Below are 18,640 nucleotides of genomic sequence, written 5' to 3'. Positions count from 1 at the left end.
TTGATGGCTCCTCAATGTTTCATGCACATGCAGATAAACAAAAATGCTGCGTTTCATATTGTTCTCTCTACACAGAAGCTTTCATCAAAGTATGGTTTATAGTGGAATATATAGGTTTGGTTATAAGTATGTGGAAATACCTATCTACATCTATCGGCCAATCAATGTTCATAATTAGAAACATAATAGAAATATACTGCAGTCGGTTGTAAATGGTGTTTAGACCTATACCCATAGTGCAACCAGGACTCATCTATACATCCGAACTAAAGAAGACTACAAAGACGATGGTCCACTTACGCTTCAGTTATTATATTTACGCTTTAAATATGCACACGCAGACATTATGCAATTGATTTCTACTCGAATATTTTAAAAACATGAAAGTTTAATAATAGTTAATATTGTTGATGTAAATTTGTTGGTATGGTTTGCATCAACTTTATTGTAATTCAAAGCATGAACCGTTGTTTTTTATATGTTTCAAAATGACTTATTAAATATCTAGTAAACAACATATTATATATACAGAAGATGTAGAAGGAACACTTTAGAACATCTAAGCCACCATTTGATAGTGGCATCCCTCGTATAAAACTAATCGTGGAGATTAGATTGCATTGTACCGACCGGAGTTCTGACCACACGTATAACGGACTCGTGTATACCACATGAGGAGCGAACCGCGACCAGACTGGGCGTCCTGCTGGTGGACACTGACAACTGACAACTGAACACATTATTTTCGAGTCTATACACTTCCACCTAATAAGACAGACTCATTTTAATGTGAACGCGATGAAGATACTGTATTATGATACAGCATCCGATACCATCTTGGACATTTTGAGCAGGTTAACAGCAGTTGAGTTCAATTTATCATAGGTTGAGTTCCTCTGACATCTCCTTCCCCTGCTGGAGTTCCTCTGACATTTCTTATCCCGTGCATGAGTTCCTCTGGCTTCTCCTATCTACTACTATCCCGTGTTTGATAATATTAGTTTTTAATGTTATTATGGGGTAAGTCAACCATTGTAATTTGACAACTTTTAGACCCAACATGGGATAAGATCTACTTCGTAAGTCAAGATTCAGATATGTTAGCCTATCTGCACCTTGGCGGATCAATCAGATATTTCATTGCTTCGTGTCTGTGAATTTCAGTGGATGCAATAACAAGACACCACAACCAGTTAAAATAAAGATGTTCAAATCTGAATACTGTTCCTCCATTATCAAGACAAGATGTATACACAACAGGAACGGATTCATAAATAAACGATTTTCCACTGCTGGTCCATGTTTGCACAAATACATCCTTTTCCTCAAATACACTTGCAATGGCTTCTTTCTGGTATTTAATGAGATGTTCGATATTAAAAACCACAAAGTATCCATTTGAAGTCCGTTGCCTACACCATCTGCCGCCGCCGCTTTTACACGCTATTGGTTAGTTGGCACTGCATACTAAGGGAAGAAACTCGCAATGCCACTATATGTCTCTATCATGTCTATTGCAATGCACTCGACTATTTATTTATCAGCCTAGGTGTAGATCGGCTAAAATATCGGACATTTGTTTCCGATGATAGGGTTGAAAGCGGTCAGAGAAAACTAAATTTATATACAAACGACAAGCCTACCAAGAGATTATGATGTACATAAATTTTCATACACAATCTTCTCTCATATCCGGGTCATTTTTTATAAATAATGACAGCAAGCCGTCGTATATCTTCAGCTGCTTATAGTCGCCCGTAGTCGTACACGATAGCCACTCGAAACTTTACCATTTACTGCTAGATGAAATGTGTCGTACACGATAGTCACTAGAAACTGTACACATTGCTATCAGTGAAATGTCTCGTAGACGATATTCACTAGAAACTGTACCACATTGTAACCTATGAAACCTGCCGTACACAATATTCACTAGAAACTCTACCACACTGCTGCGAATGAAATGTGTTGTACGTCAGAATTTCAATTCAGTTCATATACTTGAAAACAATAACATTATAACTTAAGAAAGACTTCGAGTTAAACACACACATAATAAATGTAATGCATCATAACTACCTATCCATACTCTGTTACTCTTTTTCGTTTCCACAATGTCAAATCTTACAAAATTAATGGCATTTCAAAATTGCATACACCAGAGTACTTATTAGGCTCACTACCGTCCTACACTCAAGTCTCTGTCAAATCGATTGGAAGTTTATTCATCGTTGTTTGAACTCAACCATTATATTTATGTCATTACTGGAAAACAAATGTCTCTGGAAGTAATATCATTCCATTAACAGTTGATCCATTTCTTTAAATGTGAACACGGGCTATATGAATGTGTATCTCTGTAGTCAGACTGATATTTGTTTCTGTTGTTGTTATGGGGTTTAACGCAAATTTTCGGTACAGAATAGGCCATACATGGCGAAAATTATTACTGGTGGACAAAGAACCCAGGAAAAGTCCGAGAAGAACTACCGACCCTACGAGAATCTACTGGCAACCTTTATCACATACCCACTAGAAAACACGCAGAAAAGTGAGATGGCAGTGATCTGGAACAGTGAGCACTTGAGACAACTAGGCCACTCGGGGCCCCCGACTGATATTTGCAAAATAACATTGACTAGACAATATTTACCGTAAATATCAATACGGGTAATATGCCTGATATGACAGGTAATTACCCCACACCCACTGTGAATACAGGTAATATGATTGGTTTTGTATATAGTTAGTCCGATACTGACGGGTAATTGCCCCACACCCTCTGTGAACACAGGTAAGATGAATGTGCATTTGTGTAGTTTAGCAATCAAACAAAGACTGATGCTTACAAAATTTATAAATCCCTTAAAATGTAAAGTTCCTGAAATAGCTGCCATGTCTCATTCGGCAACATGTCTTTTTCTACCTTCCCAGGCGAAGTTGTGACGTTTGAAAAACGAACACGCCAATCACTGCAGTGAACTTTTGTAACATACATGAACAAGTTAGGTAACAACAGATTACACTATACCTGGCTGATTGTGTTGCAAACTATTATTTCAAAGAATTTTCAGTCTCCCAAAAATTTGTCCACAAAATATTAAAAAAATTGCAAAATTAATGTCATTTTAACAAATGTATACATGTTGTTATGGGGTTTAACCCAAATTTTAGAATCACCACCGTACACCACTACAATCTCTACCATAACGATTATAAGTTGATAGATCTGTTTAAAGTCTGAACTCGGCCATGATATGTATATATGTAAATAGTGGATAATAAATACTCTCCAAAGTAATGTCATTCCAATATCATGTTATACCCTGACTGGATATGAGATTCCATAATCGTGAACACCGGTAGTAGGAATGCCTATTTATGTAGTCAGAATAATATTTGCAAAATACATTGACTAAATAGAAGTTACAGTAATTGTAAACACGGGCAACATGGCTACGTTTGTATGCAGTTAGACTTACCCTGGCTGAGAACTGGCCAACACCTATTATAAACACGTATAATATGAATGCGCGTTTGTATAGTATAGTAATCATATAAAAATGATACTTACAAAATTTATATAAATCGCTTAATCTGTAAGCTTCCTGAATTATTTGGAGTTTGACATTTCGACATGTATTTTTTTATATACCTTCCCAGGCAAAGTTGTGACGCTATCAACAAACCCGCCAGTCAATGCACATAATTTCTGAAGCATGCAGCAACAAGCTAGCTAGGTACTGAATAGGTAACTCCGTACCTGGCTAAATTATGCTGATGAGAATTATTAGTTCAAGGACATTTGCAGGATAAACGTGAATTGTATCGATCAATCACGTGCTTTGTTCAAACTAAGCAAGGCAGTTAAAATAAAAAACAAACTTGAATGAGCAAGGATCAAATTATGAAAACAAAGCTTCGACCTTTTCATACAAGTCTTTCTCTTCTTTTGAATTTAGTAATTCGAATATTTGCATCTATCTTTCTATCTTTTTTCTTTCTTTCTTTCTTTCTTTCTTTCTTTCTTTCTTTCTTTCTTTCTAGTTGTCCATCTGCCAGATACTGCTACAGTGAATTAAAATCCTCCTCCTCCTCTCCTTTCTTTTCCTTTTCTACTAATGGTACCACCACCACCACGACCATGACTACAACAATAGCAAATACTACTGCAGCTACCACTACTAAGAGTGCCGCTGTTGCTACCACAACAAACGGCACTCAGCATCACACCAAATAGTATTATCAGAACTACTGTCAGGACACCCAATCTGGTCGAACCACTAACACTGCCAATCCTGCGATTATAGCTTGACTCTCTCACTACAATGAAATTATCACCTCATCACAAAATAGTATTGGAATCACTACTACTGTTAATGATGTATTTATTGCTTTAACTCCTAAATCAACTGTATGCTGTTTTACACAACATATCTACCTGCTGTCGCTTTTAACACCTCGTTGATATTCATACAAACGCCACCGTTTAAAATTTTTCTTTTACGTTTTGCTCTCCTTTTGTGTTGTTGACACCAGCAAAGCTGATGCAGATTATTACTGATCGATAAAATATAATCCTTCAATAAAATCATCAGAGTTGATGCAGCTGCTTTATTTATTTCACCATTTTTCAAAATACGACTAGCATCATTTATACTATAAATAGATATGCTCATATGACACATTTGGTCTAATATATTACTTAGTCCACTTGAAACACCGGCGTTCAGGACGGTCTTACAGCAAAGTTCTGTGGGTACCCTGAGCCTTAGCTTCTCTCTCTCTCTCTCTCTCTGTGTGTGTGTGTGTGATTTAGATTTTTAACTTAGCGTTAACAGTTTTAGTAATATCGCTATATCTGCAGTGTGGTAGTTTGTAGTGATGTCTTGCACTGGGGCATTATGCTGCAGACATGCAGCATCATGACACACACAGTCACATCATCGTGACAGACCCAGTTATATTATCATGACACACCCAGTTATATCATCATGACACAACCAGTTATATTATCATGACACACCCAGTTATATTATCATGACACACCCAGTTATATTATCATGACACACCCAGTTATATCATCATGACACACCCAGTCATATTATCATGACACACCCAGTTATATTATCCTGACACCAGTCCGACAAGCGAGGCAGCTACAAGTACCACTTCTTTAAGTCTTTGGTGTGACGTGGCCGGAGTTCGAACCTACGATCTCCCACAGAGGAGTCAGCTTCTTTTATATAATGCTATTTAAGTAACCATTTGACTGTTATACACCGACATTTGCTTTGACAGCTCAGGAATTTTGCATCATGTTCTTTTGGACAGCTGTGGCACACAAGTTTTAACTTTGATTAAGAATGATCCTGATAATTGCTACTGATTACTGCATTATGTGGAGAAAATGTCACAAAATAATTAAAAGTGGATTGTATGCCTAGACTTCATGCAGAAACAAGTTGGAAATATCTTGGAGTCAGCAAATGTAACATGTAAGTTTCAATCGATTTTGGAAAGAAGAAGCTCTGATTACGCTGTAAATATTAACAGTTCACACTCTGTTTGATAGGCTCTGTTGACTGTGATTAACTGGAACTGTTAATGTGTTATGGGTAACTGGTTAAGGAATTTACTAATTGTTTTAGCTATGTAATAAGCTTAGGTTGAAAGTTCCAATTAGGTTATTGCTTTCAAAGTGGACCATATGTAACTGGAAGAACATGTTTCCTAGATTTAAATCAAGTAAAAGAAACATTGTTCAATTAAGTAACATAAAATATCTGTAAAACTAATTACACTTGCGTTAATACATTTATGGGTGGTGTAATGAGGTTGGGTCTAAATTTTACATTACTCTATTATGATAATGAGGTGAGCCCGGAAGGGCCAACTGAATATAAAATGTATGTAAATCTACTTACGCTTGTGTAAGTACATTTATGGGTGGTGTAATGAGGTTCAACCAAGTAATATAAAATATCTGTAAAACTACTTACGCTTGCGTCAGTACATTTATGGGTGGTGTAATAAGGTTGGGTCTCATTTTTACCTTACTCTGTTATGATATAATGGAAGGGCCAACTGAATTGCCCCGTATAGGTCACATGGGTTTCATTGGCCAATCGTTTGTCAGGACTTTGAAGTGCGTCTTCCGCTTGACAAACTTGGTACATGTCAAGAACTGATACAAAGCTGCTTGCAGAAAGCAAAGTTGACACTTCATAAATCTTCAGTCCATAATCGGTACCCTCAATTTCGCTTGTGCCGTGGTACTCCCAGGACGAGCATTCCTTCTTCGACTCTTTGGTCTCACATTTGGAATTTCATATGCCCAACACCACATTCGACTCAATAAAACAGTAAAATCATATTTGATTTTGTGAAGTCGGTTTCTTCAGCATTTCAATGGTCGCTCTTTCTTCTTACCAGATCGCTAGTTGAACTCGGACACACAGAATCTCTTCACTGACGCTGCTAGTAATGTGGGCTACGGGGATATTTTGGGTTCTAGATGGTTTCATGGAGTTTGGAATGAGGAGTGGAAAGAGAAAAACATTACTCTTTTTGAACTTTACCCTGTTGTTATTGCTATCAAAATATGGAGGCCTTTGCTTGCTAACAATTGTATTCATGTCCATGCCGATGACATGGCCTTAGTTCATATCATCAATAAGCAATCGTGCAGGGAATCAAACATTATGTATTTGATTCGGCGACTGGTTCTCACCTTCCTCCGCTACATTATTTTGTTCCGTGCTGGTCACGTCCCGGGTCTTCAAAACGATTTAGCGGATGTTCTTTCTCGCCAACAGGAGCACAGATTTCTCCAGCTCTCAACTTGTGTAGAGGCAATTCCAAAACAGATCCCGGAGTTAGCGATATTAACAGACTGTGAGCAATTTGTCCATTTTATTGCATAGTGTTCTTTCTCCATCTTAGGTAGAATCCTATAGGCACAGTTGAAAACAACATATAGATTTTTAATCGCTTTAAAACTCCACAGCACTTTTCCGGTTTCAAGAAGCGATTTTGCACCTATTATCTCGTATCTTTTTGAAAACATTATGCACCATCAACCATGTCTACCTATGTCTCGGCTGTTGGCTATGTGCACAAACTAAAAATTATCTTTGATCCAACCAATTCAATTTTTATTCAAAAACTCATGGAATCGCTTCATAAACACTTACCGTACACAAATGCCAGACTACCAAATGATAAATGCATGCTACAAAAACTCGTTCAAGTCCTGCCAACTACTACCCACAATACCTTTCGTGAGGCTCTATTTAAGTCTATGTTTCTTCTTACATTTAATGCATTTCAGCGGGTAGGGGAAAAAGACTGTTAGATAGCCTGGTTGCAGCAATCCAAACCTGCTTCAGTTCTTTCAGGTTCAGATAGGTGACGATGGTTTAGTTGTCCAGTTTACAAATTACAAACACTCCAAGGGTATCCTTTTTCGCCTAACTGTCTTGCCCCAAAACGTACAAGGCCAGTGTCCCATCCATGCGCTGCGTCAATATTTGCAACTATGAGATTGTCAGGCGGGACCACTCTTCCTTACGCCTGGAAGGTTGCACATAATTAGGCAAGAGTTCAACCAAGCCCTGCGCACATCGCTCCTGCAATGCGGCTTTAATCCTTAATTATTCAAGACTCATAGTATTAGGATTGGGGCAGCCACAGCGGGTTCTAAGCAGGGTCTTTCAGACAGTCTTATTCGGGTCTTGGGTAGGTGGAACTCCGATGCATTTAAGAAATATATACTCCTGAGCTATATAATTTTCAGTTTGTAATTTCATGCTGACTTCCGTTGTTGTACATGTAATCATATCACTTCCTACTGCCTTGTTCTGCTCTCTAATTTTTCTTCTTTCAGGTCTCGTGGATGCACAAACCAATACAGCTTACCAGATCATACAGGCACTGCACTTCATATGGGTTCATTTAAGAGCACCTCACTTCAGATGGGTTCATTGAAGGCGTGACCATCTTGCAACACATTCTTCCAGAATGGGGTTCTGCGAAATGTAATACAACCATTTCGCGATATGGTGTGCACAGGTCGGCAGTATCTGATTATTATGCTTTCTTTTCGTTCCATGTTTGTTTGCCTTGCTTGATTACTGCAGGTCTTCCCCTTTTTTTCTTTTCTCCATTTTGGGCCACACAGAGAACGCTTGATGTGTATGGCCCTCTCTGACGGTCGGAACCCAAAATTTCAAACACTTGAGCTTCAGTATGTATGTAAAGTATATATCATGTCAATAATGATGTCTTGCTTATTCGATACATTCCAGTTTGATGGCTTTGCAACCTTAACTTTTACGTCTGCTCCATATTATCATATCTTCGTTGGACATTTACTTTATTAAATTGAACATTGTATCATGTGCTCAAGTAACTCATGGAACTGTTAACATCTTTTAATATCTGGCAAACCTAAAAGAAATTTCCGTTATGGATCCTGTTGTCATCAAACTTTGGTGTTCACTCCTTGCGACCAGCATTTATTATAATGAATACCCGTGCTTTCCTTCTTGAGTATCTTTTCAAATTAATAAATCATGAATTAAATGATATCTTGTGCATTTGCGTATTTTAGTCTTTTCTGTAAGTAAATGACCGCTCCGGTGGCCTAGTGGTTAGAGCGTCCGCCTCGGATGCGGGAGGTCGTGGGTTCGATTCCCGGCCGAATCATACCAAAGACTTTTAAAAATGGTAGTAACAGCTGCCTCGCTTGGCGCTCAGCAATTAGAGGTTATTGATAGGACTGGTCGGCCTGGTGTCAGGATAATGTGACTGGGTGGGACACAATGCAACAATTATTCAGAATTAGTCACTTTATAGAAATATACTGCATTCGGTTGAAAATTGTATTTAGACCTATACCTATAGTGTAACCAGGACACATGTATGCATTCGCCCTAAAAAACGACTACAAAGTCTTTCTTCCATTAACGCATCAGTTATTATAAGTAAGCTCTTCCTTATATCACGTTCTTTTCAAAAGGCAAAAGATGTGGAATTCAAACTCCACTTGCAAACCTTAGAACATCTAGGCCACCATTGGATAGTGGCATCCACTAAAGCAAAATTAGATAGCATTGTGCCGAGCACGTTTCTGAACACACATATTCTGACTCATCCATATCTCTTAAAGAGCGGACCTCGACCAGACTGGGCGTCCTGCTGGTGGACACTGGCAATGGAACACATTACTTTCGATTATGTACACTTCCACCCTATATGGCAGAATTATTTTGACGTGAACGCGATGAAGAAACTGAATTATGATACAGCATCCGATAATATCTTGAACATAATGATCAGGTTAACAGCAGTTGAGTTCTATTTATCATGGGTTGAGATCTTCTGACATATTTTCCCCTGTCGGAGTTCCTCTGACTTTCCTATCCTGTGTGTGAGTTTCTCTGGCATCTCCTACCTCCTATCCCGTTTTGGATACTAGTAGTTTTTACATTTATTATGGGGTGAGTCAACGATAATAATTTTACAACCTTAGATCCAACATGGGATGAGATCTACATCGTAAGTCAAGGTTCAGATATATCTACACCTTGACGGATCAATCAGATATTTCACAGCTTTAAGTCTGTGAATTTCAGTGGATGCGATAACAACCCACAGAATCCAATGAAAATCAAGTTTTTCAACTTTGAATACTGTTCCTCCATGATCAAGACAAAGGGTGTACACAACTGGAATGAATTCATAAATAAACAATTTGCCACTGCGGTCCGTGTTTGTATAAATACGTCCTTTTCCTCAAATACGCCTGCAGTGGCTTTTTCTGGTATTTAGTCAGACGTTTGACATTAAAACCTACAAAGTATCCCTTTAAAGACAGTTGCCTACACCATGCTATTGGTTAGCTGGCATTGCATACTAAGGGAAGAAACTTTCCAAGCCAACAGATGTCTCTATCATATCTATTGTAATGCACTCAAGTATTTGATCTATCCGTCTAGGTGTAGATCGGCTAACGTATCGGAACCTTGGCTTCCGAAGATGGGAATGAGATTGGTCAGATGAAACTTAATTCTGAACTTACACATTCTTCTCACATATTGGGGGCATATGAATAGTGAAAGGAAGCCAGCGTATATCTTCAGTTGCTTCTAGTCTCCAGTAGTTGTTCTTGTCACTCAAAACTGTACCGTGTTACTGCCGATGAAATATGTCGTACACAATAGTCTCTAGGAACAGCAAATATTGCTATCAATGAAATGTGTCGTACACGTTAGTCACTAGAAACTTTACCACATTTCTACCAATGACTCTGTCGTACACGATATTCAATAGAACCTCTAGTACACTGATGCCAATGAAATGTGTCCTACGTCAGAATTTGAATTCAATTCGTATATTTGAAAAAACAATAACAATATAATGTAAAAAAAAAAACCTTATATTTAAACACCTGCATAATGAATGTGATGTACCATAGGTTTTATTGTTTACTTATTTATGTATTTATTTTATCTATTGTAAAACCAGTTAATAATATCTAACTGTTTCAAACTAGAAGAAACTTACTAAACTACCTATTCTTACTCTGTTACTCGTTTTCGTTTTCATAATATCAAATCTTAGAAAATTAATGGCATTTCAAAAATGCATACACAAGAATTCTTCCTGGGACAACTACCTTCCCACACTCAAGTCTCTACGAAACGATTGGGAATTTATAGATCCTTGTCTGAACTCAACTTTGATATGTATGTAAATACTAGATAATAGATACCTTCGAAAGTAACGTCATTCCAATAACAGTTTATATATTTCCGTAATTGTGAACACGGGCAATATAAATGCGTATTTGTACAGTCAGGCTGATATTTGTTGTTGTAATTGTTGTTATGGGGCTTAATGATATTTTGCGGTACAAGAGAGGCCAAGCATGACGGCCAGTATTATGCACACTAGCAGAGCCCGAGACTCGAAAAGATCCAGAGGTGAGATGGCAGTGATCTGGAACAGTGAGCACTCGAGACCACTAGGCTACTCGTAGCCCCCAACTGATATTTGTGAAACACATTGACAAGAGAGAAGTTACCGTAGCTGTGAATACAGGTAATATGATTGGTTTTGTATATACTTAGTCTGATACAGACAGGTAATTGCCCCACACCCACTGTGAATGCAGGTAATATGATTGGTTTTGTATATAGTTAGTCTGATACTAACAGGTACTGCCCCACACCCACTGTGAATACGGGTAATATGAATGTGCATTTATGTAGTTTATTAATGAGACAAAGAAGACTGATCCTTACAAAATTAATACATATCCCTTAAAATGTAAGGTTCCTGACTTGTCTCGTATGCCACATTCGGCATGTATTTTCTACCTTCCCAGGCGGAGTTGTGACGAACCCTCCAATCACTGCAGTGAATTTCTGAAGCACATATAAACAAGCTAGGTAACGAATAGATTACACCGTACCTGGCTGATTGTGTTGCAGACTATTACTTCAAGGATATTTCAGTCTCCAAAATATTTGTATCCAAAATATTAAACTTTACAATAAAATGTCATTTTATAAAAATGTACACACCAGAGAGCTTCTTAGAATCATTACCGTGCTCCACTCAAGTCTCTACCAAAACGATCATAAGTTGATAGATCTGTTTAAAGTCTGACCTCAACAATGATATGTTTTTATGTCAATAGTGGATAATAAATACCTTCGAAAGTACTTTCGTTCTAGTAGCATTTTATGCACTGACTGGATATGAATTTCCATGATTGTGAACACGGGAAATATGAATGCGTATTTATGTAGTCAGAATGATATTTGCAAACTACATTGACTAAATAGAAGTTGCCTTAATTGTTAATACCTTAATATGACTAAATTTGTATGTAGTTAGACTTAAACAAGCTGATAACTACCCCACACCCATTGTGAACACATGTACCATGAATACATATTTACGTTGTTTAATAACAGTAATAAAGAAGACTGACACTTACAACATGTATATAAATCCCTCAAATGTACGTTTCTTGAAATACCTGGAATGCCATTTTTGACATGTATTTTTTTCATGAGTTTTCTTTTTACCTTCCCAGGCAAAGCTGTGACTCTATAGACAAACCCATGATTCAATGAAGAGAATTTCTGAAGGATGAAGCAACAAGCCAGGCAATGAATAGGTAGCACCGTACCTGGCTGGTTTATACTGTTTGGAACTATTAACTCAAGGCCATTTGAAGGATTTGTATCACTCGTTCACGTGCGTTGTTGAAACTAAGACAGGCAGTTAAAATAAAATAACATGAAATAATGAGTAAGGATGGTATTATGAGAACAAAACTTCGACGTTTGCATACAAGTCGTTCTGTTTATTTAAATTTAATAACTCGAATATTTTCATCTATCTATCTATCTATCTATCTATCTATCTATCTATCTATCTAGTTTTCATTCTGCCAGATACAACTACTGTGACTTGAAACCCACCTTCTCGTTTTTCTTTCTTTTCCTTCTCCTACTAGGGGCCCCGAGTGGCCGAGTGGTCTACAGCGCTCATCGTTACGGATCACAGCCATCTCACCTCTGTCTGCGTGAGTTCGAGTCTCAGGCTCGGCTAACGTGGGTACGTGAGAAAGCCTGCCAGTAGCTTCTCGTGGTCGGTGGTTCTTCCCGGATTTTTCCAGGGTTCTTCCTCCACCAATTATACTGGCCGCCATGTATAGCCTATCTTGTGCTGAAAAATGGCGTTAAACCATACAACAACAACAACCTTCTCCTACTAATGCTATTATTACCACTACCACCATGTGCATCATTACTAACACCACTGTAGCTAACACTAAAACTAGCACGCTGTCGCTACCAAAAAACTAAAATCAGCATTCAGCATCTCATCAAACAGTATGATCAGAACTACCACTACTCTTAATGCTGCATTTATCGCTTTTCCTCCTAAATTAAGTATATGCTATGTTTCATACAATCTCTCTCTGCCTGCTAACGCTATTAACGCCTCATTGATATTCATAAACACGCAACCGTTTCTATTTGCTCCTCTACGTTGTTACCGTTCTTTGTGCTGCTGACACCAGCACAGCCGCTAAAGATTCTAGGTGATGTATTAGAAAACCTAAACAATATATTAAATCCACCAATATAATCACCAGAGTTGCTGCCATTGCTTTGTTGTTCGAGTGGGCCATTACAGTGTTATAGATATTGACCCTGTCATGTTTGCCAACGTGAGCCATCACAGAGTTGTACACATTGCCCCAGTGTGTTTGCTGACGTGGGCCATCACAGAGTTGTACACATTGCCCCAGTGTGTTTGCTGACGTGGGCCATCACAGAGTTGTACACATTGCCCCAGTGTGTTTGCTGACGTGGGCCATCACAGAGTTGTACACATTGCCCCAGTGTGTTTGCTGACGTGGGCCATTACAACGTTGTAGACATTGATCCCGCTGTGTTTCCTAAAGAGGACTATTACAGATTTGTCAACTTAGACCTTTATTGGCTGTGGCAGTCACGGCGGTTAGTTTAGTCATGATGACTGCGGTGGTGATATTATGAAAGCGGTTAAAATAATATTGTTATTCCTACTCCACTACTAATATATTTATGTACCTATTTTGCACAACATATATGTTCTGTTCTAATATTTTGAAATCGGCATTGAACACCGGCCATGTCCGTTAATTATTTTATTCGCAAGTACAATTACAATATGCATAGTATGAGGGCTTTATCTATGGGCTGCTTTGTAAGTGTACAAAGTCAACATAATCACAGACAATGAGAGCATTATCTATGGATCGCTTTGTCATTGTACAAAGTCAACATAATCACAGACAATGAGGGCATTATCTATGGATTGCTTTGTCATTGTACAAAGTCAACATAATCACAGACAATGAGGGCATTATCTATGGATTGCTTTGTCACTGTACAAAGTCAACATGATCACAGACAATTAGGGCATTATCTATGGATTGCTTTGTCATTGTACAAAGTCAACATAAGCACAACGAGGGTATTATCTATGGATTGCTTTGTGATTATACAAAATCAACATAATCACAGACAATGAGGGCATTATCTATGGGCTGCTTTGTCATTGTACAAAGTCAACACAATCACAGTGAGGGCATTATCTATGGATTGCTTTGTGATTGTACAAAGTCAACATAATCACAATGAGGGCATTATCTATGGGCTGCTTTGTCATTGTACAAAATCAACATAATCAAAGACAATGAGGGCATTATCTATGGATCGATTTGTCACTGTACAAAGTCAACATAATCACAGACAATGCAGTGGACTGTAGTATCTAAGTACAGTGGACTGTAGTATCTAAGTACAGTGGACTGTAGTATCTAAGTACAGTAGACATGATACTTAAGACTGCTAATCACTAGCTGCTCCATACCATTTATGTTAGTGGTATTTAATGTCTACATTTGGCAGTAATAGTTCAGTTTGATCTTCATTGTACCTAATCTTTCTTTGCTTATCATTGCATGTATTGAAGAATGATGTAATCATTTCCTGCACAGCATCAGAGAAATTATAACACAGAAGTAAATTAAAACGTATCATAATGCTAAGATAAGGCATTCCGTATTTCCTTTAACTGATTTCACTGACGAAAGGAAGTCAGACATTGAGGGCATTATCTATGTGCTGCTTTGTGATTGTACAAAGTCAACATAATGAAAGACAATGAGGGCATTATCTATGGGCTGCTTTGTCATTGTACAAAATCAACATAATCAAAGACAATGAGGGCATTATCTATGGACTGTTTTGTCATTGTACAAAGTCAACATAATCACAATGAGGGCATTATCTATGGATCGCTATGTATTTGTACAAATTCAACATAATCAAAGACAATGAGGACATTATCTATGGATCGCTTTGTCATTGTACAAAATCAATATAATCACAATGAGGGCATTATCTATGGGCTGCTTTGTGATTGTACAAAGTCAACATAATCAAAGACAATGAGGGCATTATCTATGGGCTGCTTTGTAATTGTACAAAATCAACATAATCAAAGACAATGAGGGCATTATCTATGGGCTGTTTTGTCATTATACAAAGTCAACACAATTACAATGAGGGCATTATCTATGGATAGCTTTGTCATTGTACAAAGTCAACATAATCAAAGACAATGAGGACATTATCTATGGATCGCTTTGTCATTGTACAAAGTCAACATAATCAAAGACAATGAGGGCATTATCTATGGGCTGCTTTGTGATTGTACAAAATCAACATAATCAAAGACAATGGGGGCATTATCTATGGATCGCTTTGTCATTGTACAAAGTCAACATAATCACAGACAATGCATAGTAAGTACGTGACCCATTTCCAAAGTGTTGTCAAAAAAATCTTCTAGAAAGAAAAAAAAAACAACAACAAATTGTAGTGAAAATGAATAACAATACCTATTCAAAATGGAGATGAATAAATAACGCTATGACTCGCATTGAGATTACAAATAAATCACCACCCTGTAAACGGGCCCTCTGATTCCCAAACCTGAATCAAATACACAACGTAAAGTTTGACTCTCAAGTCCATGTCTGAATCAAATACACATCGTAACGTTGGACTATGAAGTCCAAGCCTGCTTCAAATGCACCATCTATCTTTGGACAAAATATATCTGGTTTAGTATCAGAATATCACAATAGATCCAAATAAGCCTTGATAAAAAGAAAACATCAAGTTCAAAAGAAACGATATCGTCATGGTGGCTAATTGTCATAGATCAAAATTAGCTATGATATAAACATGCTGTTACAAAGAAACGAAAACACCTTGTTATATATTTTTGTCATAGATCAAAATCAACCTTGGAAAAAAAAACATGCAATAGAAAGGAACAAGAATATCTTGTTGGCTAATTGTAGGCAGACAATACAAACATATAATGATCATACTGCAAACTAGACTCATTGATTTAATTTTTGTGTATTGGGTGATAGATTCGTAAAACAGATCAAAGGGAGAGTGAATGAGTTGTATAGTAAATTGGCTTGAAATATAAACCGGTGTCTCGAAGTAAATACAATATTATGTAGTGTTACGTTTTTAGTCTCTAATAAACAGTAACAAAGAAAAAGGGAAAGCAACAAGCTTTTTAAAATTTAACAAATAATTTATTTCCCTGAAGAAAAAAAAAATGTAAAAATGAAACAATAGGAATCAAGGTTTAAACATTTAAATCCAAAAATAATCCAAAAGAGTAATCCACGAATTAAATTTTAGAAGTCCTAGTAATGAAATGCTCTAATGAATTCAAGTTCGAATCCCGAAGAAAAATCCAAAATATAAGGCGTTTACGTATACTGTAGTGGGTATAGCGCTGATGTGTTTACAGTTCTTTGTGGACCACATAAAATAATATTACGGTGTTCGAATTCCGAATAAGAGTTAAAAAATATCTTTGTCCAAGAATTCTGTATGAGCACTCAAATATTTCCAGGAAAAAGAGTTAATCTTATAGAATCCAAATAATTTGAATAAAAATTAAAATGTAACTCCAAACTAGTCAAAACGAAACACTTTCCAGTGTCCAAAGCAAAAGCCCAAACTAACTAAATTCTCTATAGACATCGGTATAAAACCTGACTACTGTGCAAAACAGGTGCCCGAATGAGGGTCAGGTGATCACATTCCGGAACAGTTTAGAAGATATTTACATGTGTAAGGTCACGTATTCCATTACAACCTCGATTTCACTATTATCATTCACACACTAAAAATGAATTAAAAAGAAAGAAGTTTACATGATTCTCAATCAAGGACAGGAACTCGGTCAGCAAAAATATACAAATTTCTATTTTTAGGTATTTTCAACTGAACAGTTAGGTCTAACTAATTTATGGAAAATAACAAATTCCTAGTAAACAAAATTGCATTACCTTGACATGTAATGAAATTAAAATAAAAAGATTTTAAACTTACAAAGAATTAAATCAAATCCAGCATAAATTAAATCAAGTATACATATTAGTAGCTATTAGTGTACACGATAGAAAACTAAATACCAGTATACCTAGATACTGGTAGATGTGAAATGTTAGTCGCTTGTAGAGTAGTTGTCAACGTTCCAACCATTCTCTTAGTATCTAAATATCTCTACATATGGTTAGTTAACTTACATTTGGTATGGTAACATAGCTTGATGTGAACTACCTGTCTAAAGAAATAATAGAGGTGCCAAATCCCGACCGATTTAATTTTCAAACCTGTTTACAGTCCAGGACAACTTTATATAGAGCCTTAAATAATAATTTGGGATGCTGCTAAGATCTGTACAATAAATGTAGGCTACCAACTAATTGTCAGGCTGAATCAGGATACTCTTTTGTAATCAAGCACTGCTGATCTAAATAGTATTTTTGGTGGCGATGACCGCGACGTGTTTATCGATTCCATTTACACTAAGGTCATGTCATAACGGATGGTGGCATCAGTGCTAACAATAAAAATATAACACTAGAATGGGAAAGGTTTTCAAAGTTACATATCTTATGCGCAAATTGCTTTATTCAGCTATAACGCTTCAGAAGAAAATAACACCGTATTGGTTTTGTTTATTGCAAGTGAAAGGTACATGTAGCCCTTCAGACTATGAATAGAGCCAGGATATAATGCTACGTACAACATCGTTTCTTTCACAATTGTACTGAAAGTATAGCTTGGTGATGGGGCAATTTTCACATTCCAAATAATACAAGTTAATTTTATCCGCTCCCCATAATTCCATGTGCAGTCACGGATGAGCCTACTAAGTAATAAGCAATCGCAGTTTAAATTCATACAATGACTCCATAGAAATTTACACACATGAGCGCGTAGGTATTATCAATGACATTTGGTGTAGAATATATACCATACCAAAAAACATGCTTTGTTGCAAATTCAAATACAAAGAAATGTTTCTTACACAATTTGTATCAATCCCTTGAGTCAGCTTTCCGTGATCTCTTTAGTGTTCAGATATTTGTGTATTTTCCTCAGACCAAGTCTTGTTGCCATAAATAAGACGACTAAAACACTGCATAATTATTTTGAGTACATAACTGCGGGCTACGTCATACAATATTGGCCTGACCCTACCAGTTGTCTTATCAGTGTAGATAATTTATTGCAAACTTAAGGTGATATACTGAGACAGGTGTATCGCCTCCAAGTGGATTTGTCTCTTACATTTTAAGACTGAATGGTATAGAATAAAGAAAACACATGAAAGATAAATTACTGTAAATAGTGCATACATGTATACCAAGTTTGGCATCTGACTGTCTCTCTATGAACGTAAAATCTCATATCTAACTGCCTCAACTATCTACAATAATATGTTTGCTACTGCTACTACAACCACAAGTCGAATTAATTCCACTATTACCACCACTACAAACTTATTGTATTTTGCGACTGCTGGTGCTGTTAATACTAGTAGTATTCCTTGTACTATTACTACTACTAGTTTCTTCGTTTTCTACTGTTTCATTACTACTGATATTGATATTTCTGCTAGTGGTATTTTACCAATTACTACTTCTACTTACTTCGTCTACTACTCTTGTTGTTTTGAT

At 36.9% G+C, this 18,640-nt stretch overlaps 1 protein-coding gene across 2 annotated transcripts in view; it reads right to left on the bottom strand.

Moving 5' to 3' along the window:
- The window catches only part of LOC149788810 (uncharacterized), a 104,453-nt gene extending 100,593 nt beyond the window's left edge, over window positions 1–3,860 (bottom strand). For both annotated transcript variants that reach the window (XR_016424254.1, XM_089974939.1), the window contains exon 1: window positions 3,575–3,860. The gene's annotated coding sequence lies outside the window, so the exon portion shown is untranslated. The remainder of the gene's footprint in view (window positions 1–3,574) is intronic.
- Between the last annotated feature and the right edge of the window lie 14,780 nt (window positions 3,861–18,640).

Source organism: Sinohyriopsis cumingii, chromosome 11, assembly GCF_028554795.1.
Source record: "Sinohyriopsis cumingii isolate HCF-2022 chromosome 11, ASM2855479v2, whole genome shotgun sequence".
NCBI classification, from domain to species: Eukaryota; Metazoa; Mollusca; class Bivalvia; order Unionida; family Unionidae; genus Sinohyriopsis; species Sinohyriopsis cumingii.
This window is presented reverse-complemented; position numbering and strand designations above follow the sequence as displayed.